Source organism: Triturus cristatus, chromosome 10 (genome assembly GCF_964204655.1).
Source record: "Triturus cristatus chromosome 10, aTriCri1.1, whole genome shotgun sequence".
In the NCBI taxonomy this organism is placed as follows: domain Eukaryota; kingdom Metazoa; phylum Chordata; class Amphibia; order Caudata; family Salamandridae; genus Triturus; species Triturus cristatus.
Genome location: NC_140593.1, coordinates 562,164,950 through 562,177,436, shown reverse-complemented (window position 1 = coordinate 562,177,436; position 12,487 = coordinate 562,164,950).

The following is a 12,487-nucleotide window of genomic DNA, read 5'->3' as shown; positions in this document are numbered from 1 at the left end:
TTTTGGAAAACGTAGTTTAGTATTTCCAGCATTATCAAACAGTTGTAAACCATGCAAATACCGCTTTTAGGTAACTCTTTGCGTATTTATAAATCTTGGCTGTGTACGTTTTACCAAATGATTAGTAGTTTGTAAGACATTATTCTCTATGCGTTTTATTTTATTGGGACCCTGATGTCTATATAGGAGGATGGGCTGATTGTATAGTGAGTGTTGCGCGTTATTACAAGTGTGAACGATGTTAGGTTTGCAGTAATATTTAGTGGAAATTAGCTGAAGATGAACTTTTATAATTGGGCTCTTCTGTTGGGCCTGTCTACCACATGCCATTTACACTGGTGGAATCTCATGTTAAAGTGAATGTTTTTTGTTCTCATCTCTGGATGCCCATTAAGTAACCTAATGGTGGTGAAAATACAAACATCTAAAGCAAGGCAACATTTGTCTGTCATTGTTGAACTTGTTTAAGATATGTCTGTAGGCAGGGCTTTAAGTGGGATGAAAAAACTGGGGGTCTCTCAAAGGGGCGTGGCTACTGTATTTAAGGGCGTGGTTTAAAACACGTAGGCTAAAAATCTGTGCTTGGCATAGTGTCCTGCCTGACTTGTGTTTTGCTGTTTCTGTCATTACATCCAGATTTATGATACAGAAAGTAGCATAATACCTACAACAAGTCAGGACTATTGGCTTTGTCAATGGTTGTTACTTGCATAAGATAAATAAGCAGCAACTATGGCTGGTATATAATATTCAAAAAGCTTCTACTTAAAGCCCTGGTGACACTTCAACGATGTTGCTGCTCCTGAGTTTCAACAGGAGAAGGGAAATCCACAGAGAAAATGACTCTCTTTAAAGGATTTCCCTTCCCCTACAACGCTCACCTGGCATGACGTCATGCCGTAACTTCTCCACTAGTGAGAAGTGAGCAGTGTGAGCAGAGCACATAGATGTGCCTGCTGTCACTGCAGTCCAGAACAAGCATTGGCATATTCAATAGGTATCGCCCTTGGGACCTTATAAGTGGACTACTGTTAACAACATTTGCAATGAGTTTAAGCTATTGGCATTGTAAATAACAATGCCTTTTATTTACATTTTAAAAACAAAAATAAAAGTCATTGGTCTTTGCAATGTCAATAGCTCAAACTCGCGTAAATGCGAGACATAATGCATTGCAAATGCTTGTTATTCTATTTAGCCACAAGGGGGATAGGTTCCCAGGGCCTAATATGGCTTGGGGAGGGAGGCTGCATGCCCTCCGCTTAGATCTTGGCACTGGGATGGGGCCCCTGGAGCGCTAGAAGTCTTGGGGAGGGGGGCCACTTAACCCCCTTTCCATTTTCTTTATTGTATTTGGCCCTGAGGCATGCGGTCTCCGGGGTCTCTTAAGGCTCGGTGAGTGGGGCTGCATGCCCTCCTCCCCTAATGAACTGTTTTTGGCCCCAGGAGATGGGGTCCTGGGGCTTTGTGCTATAAAAGGCCACACAATATTTGTGCTTTTAGCTAATGTTTATGGTGAGTGCCCGGCATCTCCTCAAATATAAAGTTTCACAAAAACAATGACAATATAAAACAAGCATTGAAAAGCTACAAGCTTGTCAACCAACCCCAGACTTACTGGCTTTACAAATACTTGTTCTATAAAGGAATCTAGGCTTGCAAAAAATAAGTTTTGAATATGTGGACATAAATCTAAATCATGGCTGTCCTGGGGTCCCCATAAAGCTAAGGCAGTTGTCAAATTGTGCCAAACTGTAGATGTGGTGCTATAATGTGAGATCAAACTCGGTCGGGAATCACCGAGTGCTATCGTACAGGTTTATAAAGCCAAAACAGTAGCTATCAAAACATACAGGGCAGGACTTTGAGGTTACATTTGAACCAGAGTTAAGAAAAACGATTCCTGAGAGCCCTCCTGACAGTCTCCACTCCATTGGCTGCACCATGACTTGACTGCGCCTAAACATGATTTCATATCTAATCGATGTGCGATCTGTCATGTTGTGGCTCAGGCCACCTGTCAACCCTGATGCATGAACATACAGAAAGGCTCTATTGACCGCTACAGAATTGGAACACTGCAGACATTGTGTCTTAACCATATATAGAAAGCAGTCTGCACCCTTAGTGGTCCATTAGAATGGAGGACGGATGTCCTCCACCAGGTGGGCGGTAGCAACCGCCGGACCGGCGGCGGACATACACCCGCCATCAAAGCCCTGAACACCACTGGTCCGGTTAGCATTGTGGTCGTGACCGCAGAGGTGTGATTTTCCGCCCGCCACTTTTCCGCCGGTTGCAGTCCGCCCGCTTGCCTGGCGTGCGGAGCTTGACCGCTACAATTATGGTGGATCAGGGCCAAGTACCGCTGGCACCATTATGATCCCGGCGGTAGCCAGCTTTCCGTGGCGGTGGAACCGCCATGGAAAGGCATGCGGAGAATGTCTCCGGGGGTACATTGCGGACCCCCATTGTGTTGGGGGGGGGGGGGGTGCACTACATGTCCCTGTACCAGGTGGCAGGCACTGTGCAGTGCCTGCAACACAGTGCAGGGACATGCAGGACATGCTTGTTTGGACATTGTGGCGGTGCTGCTCGCAGCACCGCCCACCACAATGTTAACCGCCGCTATCCGACCGCAGCGGTCGGATTTCCACTGCGGAGCATAATAATTGGACCTGCGGTTTTCCCGCGGTCCTGGCGGGCGGTGTTTTCCCGATACCATGGCAGTCGGAGTGATTTTCCGACCGCCATGCTAATAGACCCCTAAATATTGACCCCAGGGGCACAATGTCGATGACAAAAAATATCGACAGGTAAGTAAGTCTATATTTTCTGTACCCAACTCCACATATATGTGCCAACGCTGTACATATATCTACAAGGCATGTAGATATGTAGTTAGGAATAGTAAATCTATACTTTCCTAGAGTTACTCTATACTTTCCCACTTACCTTTCAATATTTTGTTCCTTGATATTCTCTGCTCTATATTCTTCTATCAAGATAGTCTGGGGATTCATAGTCACTAGTACAATCGAGAAAACCTTGCTGTCGATTGGGCAGAGAGAACTTTGGGATAATCTAAACCTTGAAACCTCATTTACTGCTGAGCTGGTCAAAGACAGCTACTGGTGCTACAAACTAGAACAGCTACATAAAAAAAGATTTGAGGGGGGGGCATTGCTGTCTGGATATTTATTTGTAAAGACAATACCAGCATTCAAACCTTATTTAGAAGAGATCACTGCAGATCTTCATCGCACTTAGCATGTCCACTTCAGTCTAGTCACACTATATTTATATAAAGCAAAATGGGGCCCAGACAGTAGCACAGTAGGGTCTTGCAATTGCACTGAGGGAGGTCCATACAATGTAGTGCACATAAAAAAAGTGTGCAGTGTAAAAGAATTTTGTTGCCACCAGGCATTTTAAGAAAACTAAATAAAGGGAAACAATGTCTGTGCTACAGGACTGCTGAGGTGCTCACTTTTAGAACAGTTGAACAGTGGATTTGGACAGCATGGTTACAAACAAGGAGGGCATTACTTGGTTAGGTCCAGTAAGCAAAAGTAAGTGCAGGCTATGAAGTGCTGCCCTGTTTAACAGCAGCACTATATATTAAGATATCACTGTAACAAACAAGGGTTGCACCCCTCGTTCAGTCCTGATAACCCACAAACTGTTAATAAATTGAGTTGGTAAACCTCTGTTTTATTGATCTGGTTTGCTTCCAGACTCTGATTGAGAGACAGAGTGGATGTACTTGTGTATGTTCTTCTCTTTTTCTCTCTCTTGTCTCTCTCTCTCCCTGATGTGGTAATGCCATTGTCACTAGGGGGTACTTTCGTGATTACCAGTTGGCTGTGTCTCCACAGAACTGGGCTTAGCTTCTTCTTTTTGTGAGTTTAGTGGTTTATAAGGAGAGCAAGAGGAGGCTCTATCTCCTGTCTCATTTATTGTGTGAACATATAAACCAATTGTACCATGTTTTAGGGAGAGAGCACAAGCACTGTAGCACTGGTTGGCAGTGGTAAAGTGCACAGAGTCCTAAGGCCGGCAAAAACGTCAATACACAGGGGGGTTGAAGGTCAAAGGTTAGGGGGAAAACCACACCAAGAATGCCAGGTCTAAAACTGATTATGAGATAGGCAGAGCAGAATTCCTCTATGGAATTCAACTGCACCTGATTATGGAAGGCCGATGTTTGTGTCCCCTTTTTTCCATGGAATTGGAACACCAAATCTGATTTGTGCGGGAGGTTATTCTGGCCAGTAAAATTGTGTGTGGCTTTCACTGTAATAATTGACTTTTTTTTACTACTGGGGGAAGCGTTCATTGCTACCCACTGCCAGAAATACTCTGCACGTTCCCTCCCCTGCTTTCCACAGATCCCTCCTTCCACTCCCAACCCACACAGAAGCCATGACACATACTCACCATTTGCTCAGCACAGGTGTTCATGTGTGTGTTAAACCCCACAGAGGTTGGAGTTCTGCATGGTATTAAGCATTGGAAAATCTGCATCCATGTGGTTATTGCTCATTCTGTATGGTTTAACTCATACTTGCAATGTTTTGGCACGGTGCCACTGCACGATAACAGACCGTTCCCTTGTTAACAATGAACTACAGGATCCCCATCTTCAAAGTGCTGAATTTTGCTTCTCCCACTTTTTTCAATTTACCTCCCAGGAAACTTTACAAAATCTTACGTCTTTGTAGTAGGCCCGCAGTCCATCAGTTCTAAAGCCTTTAAAGTGGGAAATCATATTTTGGCTAAGTTCCTAGCTTTGTCATACTTCGGAGCGTTGTTCAATGTGAACAAAAACTGGTAGCCCCTGACTAAGGGCAGGAGTGGTGAGCTTGTTAAAGCCACCGGTGCAGTGGCTAGTTTTGCCCAGAGGCTGGGCTCTCGGCCTAACAGCACTATAGTTAAGATCTACCAGGCCAAATGTGTCTCTAAAGCTTTATATGGCAGCGAGGTATGGGGATACACAAAGGTCGATAACATTCAGACTGCAGAAAATATGTTTGTAAGACGTATGTTGCAGGTCCCTAAAATTCCCCCGGCTTCCTCTGTTCATGAGGAGCTTGGGATAAAATATATAGGAGACAAATTCACTCTTAGACTGATTCTATGATGGATGAAGATATGGATTAGGGAGAGAGTCCAGCTGAACAGGCAGATCATTTCTGATTGTATGTCTCTTGATCATGCGCACAAACTCCCTTGGAATGCCTATGTGAAGGTCGTTTTTATCAGCATGGGCAGGGAATATATTTTTCATAACCCCCATTCCCTGCATTGCCTGGACCTGAAAAGGGTGAGGGATCTGTTCCTAGAATGTATATCATTAGAAATAGAACAAACAGAGCTGATGAAGCCTATCGTGCGGGGCCCTATGCTTTTAAAAACAGTTCAGGGTATGGAGTCATATTTACTTGTCATATCTAATGAGCGGGATAGATTTGTTCTGGCTGGAGTCAGATTTAACCTGTTGCACCATCTCCTGGCAACTTCCAGTGGGTGGAGTGGATCCGGTACCTTGGCGCCCTGTGGCTGCAATAATATGTCTCTGCAGGACACCTTACATTGTGTGAGGTTTTAAAAATATTTTAGTGTGCCCAGAAAATTGTTTTTAATCTCATTGCTGAAACCCCCTGAAATGTACGCAAGCTCCCCAGGCCCATTTTCTTCCTGCAGCTCTTATTTAATGAACATGTCTTATCTGCTGTCTCCGGTTTTGTAAGAGCTGCCTTAAGATTGAGGTATTCCAAGCCTAATTAATTCTGTTGCTGCTATGTTTTAAAAAAAAATATATTAAGATTCTCCTTTCTTTTCATCTTTTCCAGGAGCTTTGTATTAGTTGTTTTAATCATTTTATGGTTTTTATTAATATTGAGTGTCTATTGTCTTACTTTTATGATATGTATACATTATGTTTTATGCCCTTTTTATGGTTGTATTTCTAACCGAATAAAGATTTATGTTGATGAATTTACCTCATTGAGCCTACCTCTGAGCCTCTTAGTTAGACTCTTCTCTTACAGCTCCCATTGTAATGACCCAAACGGGGAAGCTATAAATGCATTCTCTGTTTCTTAAATTTGTTTCTCCAAATATTTCTGGTTTGTCTTATACTTTTAAGTAAACTGAACTGATTACAAGCATCTTCCTTAAATACTTTAAATTGTTGGAAGGCCAAATGGTCTGCAAATGAGCAGATTTAAGAGTATGTCTGAACAAATCTTCTGTTTGTGTTTTAATTTGTTCCACAAGAGATGATTGTAAAAATAGCATCCAATCTAAATTTCACCAATGCTTCTTTTGAGTGGGAACCCAAGAGATAAGAGGTATCATCTTTAGCCTAGCAGAGTCAGACATGTAAATTGGGTGACAGAATATTTCCTTAACTAATATATTTAGAGGCCCCCCACCCCTGAATAAGAAAAGAAACAAAACATGGAAGAGGCCATATGTGGCAACTAACAATATACCCTCTTCTGTTACTCGTTTTTCATCTGCAAACATTTACGTTGCTGAGATCCTAAATTATAAAACCTAAAATGTCAGTGGCCTGCTCTTCTCTTTTTCTGCGAATAGGCAGCTGAGTCATCTAAGATGTCATTCGAATTATATTAAATTGCTCACTCATAAGAGGATAAGAAATCCACAAAATTATAAAATAAGACACTAAAGATCATCTATGTTATGTCCCTAGGAAAAACCCATCATATATGTTTCCTGGATGACCCTTATCTAAGCCTTCACCTACTTCTTTAAACTATGGGCTTTCTACCATACTGCCTCAGCCCTGGATGAGGTTACTGACAACATTGCCACATCTTTGGTGTTACAAGACTATGCAGAACATAAGATATTCTTAAGTTATCTAAGAGGAAACAACTCACTGTGGCCTCCAACAAATGTGTCTTTCGTAGTAACATAATATCAAACATTTTTACTTGCAAGTATGCTAGAGATCTCAGCCTTTTACCTTGATCCATGAACTAAATTCAGATTCCTTGATGGTAGCCTAAGATTATTCTCAGCTACAAGTTATCTTTCTTCTCACAAAACCATGCATCTACCGCATCAAAAAATAAGCCATTACAATAGCGCACTTTATCATTATCTAAATAGTTCTTGTATTTTTCTAAATATTCTGTGAATGCACCCGTTGTGTACCTTCCCACAGGGGACCACTCCACATTCTTTGTTACCACTGGCATACCCATCTGCTGAAATGAATTTACGCCCGCCCTTCTAAACTTCACCTCTTCCAAACACATTTATGTAGTCTAAGTTAAACTGCCAACCACTACGGATAGTGGGAAATCTAATCTGAACTGTCATCCATAGATTCTTCAATTCTTTCATTCTATTCACAAGCTCCTACCAACTTTCCTCTGTAGTTCAACCTATATCGGATTGGAGATAAAGTGAAGCCCTAAACTGAAATTGATTTTCTCTGCAATGTTTCTGTCAAAATAGTGTCTTTCATAGAAAAATTCAGAAAATGTGCAGACATTTTCTGGAACTTCTTGTTTGGATTCTACAACTAGTGAGAGATCAGTGTAGATTTTCTGAATTTTGTGTATAGGTCAAGTGTGACCATCTGTTAAGGGAGATTCTTGCCTTTTATAATGAAAACCTTTTGATCTGGATTTTCTGCTTCTTTTGGAATGCAGATTAATCTTAGTTTGTTCTGGCTCCCATTATTGTAATGTATTTCAAGCCTCTCAGCCTGGGCGGTATCCCTAAACTGTGGGATAATAAAGTCTGGTTGATTGTCAGTGATAGATTTCTGCACAAACCCAACTTATGATTCCAAACATTGTTTTTGAGGTGTACTACTATTTATCCATTTTACAGCAATCTGTCTGGATTCTCCTTTACTGGCTCTCAGATACCTTGCATTTATCCATGTTACCCTTAAAAAAGACCTCAGCATTTGCTATAGTAATTGAGGGGGTGTCTGCCAACTAACACTTTCCTAGTCTCTCAGTGGATTCTCTGGATTCAATGGATCATTTACTCTCTTGTGGGCAGTAATTAATCCCTTGAATCTATTCGCTAATGCAATCCTTGATTGACAAAGGGTACAGACTGCCTAGTTAACTTAGTCATAGGCAGTAGCACCTGAGCACGTGGGAGAACATCCCCCTGATTTATTAGCCTAGCACCTAATCATTATGGTATCTCCAGTACCTCTGAGTTCATGGGTAGATTGTCTCCAAACTGGGACCAGAATCAAGATGTATATTATCGAGTACTATGGTAGAATTTCCAAAAATATTAATGGAGCGATATGCCTTAGCCTAGCCCCTGCCTTGTCTGAGAGTTGAGGAAATGATTACACTGATGAAATGTTATTGATTTATAACTTGCTGTGTACACTTAGCTCACTTCTATGCCAACTATCTATCATGTAATCTGCCAGAGGGCATGTGAGGTCCCTCTACTAGCCACCCCCACTTACGACCTACAACAACTATGTCTGCCTGTCCCTGTGGTCTCCTCCGTGTTGCTGTTGCTGTGCTCCTAATAAAGGACTTTAATATTTATTACTCTAAGTGAGTTACTTCATCTTTTTGCCGACGAAAATGGGATACAAACTAGGGTTGGGCGGAATTTGCGGAATTAACCTTCGCAAATTATCGCGAGAATGTTTAAAATTATCGCAAACAAGCAGAAATATCGCGAAGATGCGGAAGTTTTTTTCCGGCATGTTCGCGAGATTTTCTGCATGGTTGCGGGTCGCCAACTTACCCATGTGGTTGCTTGCGGGCGCGGCCATCTTGTTTTGAGTTGTTCTCGCGGTGCATGATCGCGAGAAGAAAGACGTGATCGCGCGACGCATGACGTCACTGCGGGCGCGAACTGTCGCGAGACAGCGCAAATGGCTAAAAACAATACAACATCTCATGGAGAACGCGACCGGATCAAGAAAACTTGTCGGCGAACGCAGGGATTCAGGTAAGGCGATCGCGCGCGCGCGAGAATGTATCATTTTACAGCGCGAGCAAGAAACAAATTATCGCCAAGCTGCGGAAACCGGAATTTTTGACATTTTCGCGCTCTCCGCGGAACGCAAAAATGTCAAATTATCGCAATTTCCGCGAACGGAACGACATTTTTGCCCAGGCCTAATACAAACCCGCGTGTGCAAAGCACAATGGATTAGCAAATACAAGGCAATCACCTTGTAAAGCCGCAACATTTGGAATATCCTTCAAGATTTCAGAAATCATTCTGTGGAAATTTGGAGCTGCTGAAGCTAACCCAAAGGGTAACCTACAAAACTGGAAAGTCTGCCTTACTGTCATAAATGCAGTGAAATTATGTAAATCAGGGTGTAATAATAGTGATATTCTGATGCATTCCCAGCTTTACCAAACTTTTCTAAAACTGGAACTGTGCCAGGTTCCATGGATATTGCATGGGAACACCCACAGCAACACCCATGGAATGATCCTTTCATGCAGAGTAACACGTGAAAGGGACCCATATTTACAAGGCCATGAAAAGTCATGCAGGGTGACTTTACGTGGCCTTGTAAATATGGGCAGGCACAATGCGCCACCAGTGCGTAAAAAAAAGCGATGCAATGGCCTTTGTTAATGAGGCCCAGTGTTTCTGATCTTGTTATACGGCCCAGGCTCCGACAAAGGAAGGTGCCTGCCAAATTGCTGATTTAAGAAAAGTAGAACTGTTGTTATGCCTCACACATTGACTATGTTTGAGGCATAGGAAATATACATTCACTTAGTTTGAGATATCGAAAATTAGAATTTTGTATTATTTTCTCATTTCACTAAATGTTTCATTTTACTTTTTGCCCTTATGGCATACTTAAAATCTTTGTTGTTGTTTATTCCAAATTGTTATTCTTTTTCTTGTCTTTCTTTTTTCTTGTCTTAATTGTCCCATGTATCCACAAGACCAAGGCCGGAGGAAGATCCTTCTCCTAACTAGCAGCAAAGACCTGGAACACCCTGCCTCTCCACCTCAGGCAATCACCATCACTGTCTCAATTCAGGAAGGACCTCAAGACCTGGCTCTTCGACTGAACCACAGTGCCTTCGACGGGCCAGCAGTTTCTCTCCCCTCCAACCCCCCAGCACCTTGAGACCCTTAGTAGTTGCGCTCTACAAGCTCCTGATTGATTTATTGAATTGTCTTACATGCTCAACAATATGTAACTAACCTCTCTAATGTTAGAGGGAGGTGGTGCAGCATTTGCGTGTATCGGCTGTGTGACCCTGTAATCAATCTCATCCAGCAATTTGCTCTTTGTAGCCTTACATGGTTCCTCCTGTTGAACACGGTCTGTCCATCCACTCAGACCCCTTCTTCTCAACATCACTAAATAACTTGGAGTGGAGAAAACTTCTTTGCTTCCAATTGAGAGAAGAAGACCAGCTATTCTGATGTGTTTGGGGGCCCTTAGCTAGATTATTTTGCAAAACTGCTACTAAAGCTATAGGCAGTTCTGCTTGGCGATTCTGTTACCAAGCTCCAGAGTCTCCGTGAATAAAACTACAAATCGGAATATGAGATACAACTACCTGTTAGTCTGCTTTAAGATGGCTTCAGATTTTTCTTGGATAACTAAATAGCAGAAGACAATATCTTAATCAGTGCTTAATTTGAGCCAAAGTTTCTGGTGCTCGGCACTGGCACTTAATTATCATTATCTGCACCTATGACAGTCTGCCACATGGTGGCGCTGTTTATCTTATTTATAGATGAGCACAACTACAGCTGTTTATAAATTCAATATACATTGAAAATGACAAATACCCTCCACCCAAGTCATTCTAGTAGCTTTGCTGGCCCAGAATAGTCTGAATTCTAACACTTGTAGGGGTGTGATGGTTAATAGGTGTGTCTGTATTGGAACTGGCAGTGCTCGAAGGGGCAATGGGAGGGGCGAGCTGAAACGGCCCCATGACGAGGGTCCTGGCACGTATGTTGTTTTGCAAATTAAGCACTGACCTAACCTATCTAAACTTTTTCTTAATGGGTATATTGTTAATCTCAACAAGGCCCTCCAATGTAGGATCAACTTAGTAAAATGGCGGGAATTTCCGATCCAGAGGTGGCTTGAATATTTCAATGTGGGTCATGATTAGTTCAGGTGGATCTTGAGAGTGGACAGTGAACAATTGTAACCCTTTTATTCCAGACCAGAATTCTGTTCCTCATTGGAACTATATTTTGATTGAATTATAATTTAAATTCAAGAACCCACTTATTACAAGCTATAATCTAGAATGTAAATACTCAGTTGACTATCACTATGATGGGTAAGAAGATGGAGGTCAGTTCCCTTTATGTTACAGTACAGGTAGCCAAGGAAATTCTATTTTCTCTATGTTTTTTTTAATCACAGGTTTAGAGGTTGGATGTTCTCTTAAACTTGAAATTGTGCTTGGTTTACAGATTTTAGGGCGAATTAAGGAGCATATCAGCAAGGGCCGGCGCTAATTATCGCTAAGCGCGCAAAGCGCGCTTAGCGTGAGGAGAATAATCGAAGGCTATCGCTGAATTTTATCGCTGACATAGCGCGCTATCAGCGACGCTTATCTCCAAAGTGATAAAATTCCAAGCGCAAGATGCCAAATGTGCGATTATCGCTGGAAATCCAGCGATAATTGCACAACGTCTGGCGATAGCTTGATGATAGGGCAAGACAGACTTAGCCATTATATCCACCTTCCATTGGATATAATGGCTAAGTCAGGCTGAAAGCAGGCGTAAGGAAAGTAGCGATAACCGCGGTTAGCGTTACTTTTCTTATCGGGACGCAGGTTAGCGTGCAGCTTGCTAATAGGAGAAATGTCTATTAGCGACATTTCTCACGTTCTTTTGGGGAGGAACGCCCACTTTGCATCTCATTAGCGATGCAAAGATGGGCGTTGAGGAAACGGGTGCAAAGGAATTGAAACACACGCTAGTGTGTCTTTGCTGATAGGGCGATAAAATTATCGCCGCTTTTCGCCCGAAAACGGACGCTAAAGCGGCGATAATTTTATCGCGGGGCCTTGATTATATGCCCCTAAAATGGAAGTGTAGTCCATCGCTGTAGAGAGGTTATCCCGGAGATGCAGAATTTTTGAGAATTGCTGTAGACAATTTCCACTGGGAAAAATATTACGATCCCTTCAAGCCTTAGTGCAAAATAGAAAACTACATGACCAGCCTTTTCCCTCTTATTATGGAAGAAAAAATCGGAAACGATATTATATATTCAAGATGTCAGAGCCTTTCCAGTTTATGTCCTGCTTTCCACCCGTATTGTATTTCGCATCAGTGCTTTGGCTAGCATGTTTTCTGAATTTAGAATCTCAATTATTTTATCTGTCAGTCAAGAGAGACGGCAAACTAGATACAAAAATAATAATGACAATCAATGTTTCTTAGAATTTCCTCGAGGGCGTAAGTCAATAATTCTCTTGTATGTTGAAAAATACAAATG